At 40.8% G+C, this 1,234-nt stretch overlaps 1 long non-coding RNA gene across 1 annotated transcript; it reads right to left on the bottom strand.

Moving 5' to 3' along the window:
• Positions 1–608: 608 nt before the first annotated feature.
• LOC109592881 (uncharacterized) lies at positions 609–871 on the bottom strand. The gene is made up of 2 exons (XR_002190615.1): positions 733–871; positions 609–682 (listed from the first exon to the last, which is right to left on the bottom strand). It is a non-coding gene; the product is annotated as an uncharacterized LOC109592881 (long non-coding RNA).
• Between the last annotated feature and the right edge of the window lie 363 nt (positions 872–1,234).

Below are 1,234 nucleotides of genomic sequence, written 5' to 3'. Positions count from 1 at the left end.
GGTGCCTGCATAAGTTTTACATTACTGTAGTCTAAGGAATGGAATATGTAGTAAGATTAAATATTGTGAAATTCCAAAGTGTCCTATGTATTTTGTCATATGGTATGATTCAAGGTTACATGTACATGTATATTTGTTTGATGGGTATGTCATATTAGCATGGCCACAGTAGGTACTATCACTATAAGTTATTGTTTGCCAGTACATCTTTCATTGATGATTGTTAGTTTATTGTAATTATATTATTATGTGCATGCATGTTCTCATTAACAAACAACAATTGTTTGCACATAGGAAAGTATTCATGTGTTATTTTTGTAGATTATGAATAACGGCACTGTGCATGTTTATGTACGTAATCAGTATGTCCATAATAATGATTATTAGGTAAGATTTAATTTTTTTAAATCATGCATTACGATAGTGTGAATTTTTTTCTAGAAATATTGAAAGAAACTAAAGGGAATAAGCAATTATGTCTTGTCAAACACTTGGCATTACTAATGTATTTTCTTCCTGGCTTAACGCTGATGTATTTTTAATTCACAGTTTGATTATTTTTTAACATCTATTATTATAAAGAAGTACACAGTTAATAAAAGTTATAGTTTTTTGTTACGGCCCCTCTGGGCCTCGGCCTGTGGCCCCTGCCCCTGCCAGCTCTCCTTGGTAGATTGGCATACTATTATGGAATATAAAGACAATATTAAGTACATCATAGTAAAGACTTACAATCTGTCTATTCACAGCCCTCAGCTGGGCTATTATCTGCTGCCTTTGCTGTTGAAGCAAAGGCAGTCCTGGGGCAGGAGGGGCTCCTCCATGAGGGAGCACCGGTGCACCTCCAGGAGGGAGCACCGGTGCACCTCCAGGAGGGAGCACCGGTGCTCCTCCAGGAGGGAGCACCGGTGCACCTCCAGGAGGGAGCACCGGTGCTCCTCCAGGAGGGAGCACCGGTGCCACTCCAGGAGCGAGCACCGGCGGGCCTCCAGCTCTTCGGACTGGGATTGGGAGTGCTGGAGGTGGTGGTGGTGGTGGTGGAGGCCTTCCATCTCCAGCTACTGGCGGTGGCGGATGAACTATGTGCTCATCACCAGCATCATCCATTATAAAGTATGCTACCAAATAAGAAGAAAATATATTGATAACTAATTTAATTTGTAACTAAACTGACTTCAGTGCTTCTTTAAAAAAAGAAAGTTGTGGTAGTTAGGGTCCGCAACGTGAAAAATGA

The sequence above is a fragment of the Amphimedon queenslandica genome, unplaced genomic scaffold (assembly GCF_000090795.2).
Source record: "Amphimedon queenslandica unplaced genomic scaffold, v1.1 AMPQUscaffold_3638_Cont24370, whole genome shotgun sequence".
Taxonomy (NCBI): domain Eukaryota; kingdom Metazoa; phylum Porifera; class Demospongiae; order Haplosclerida; family Niphatidae; genus Amphimedon; species Amphimedon queenslandica.
The sequence above is the reverse complement of the archived record's forward strand: the minus strand, read 5'-3'. Positions and strand labels throughout refer to the sequence as shown.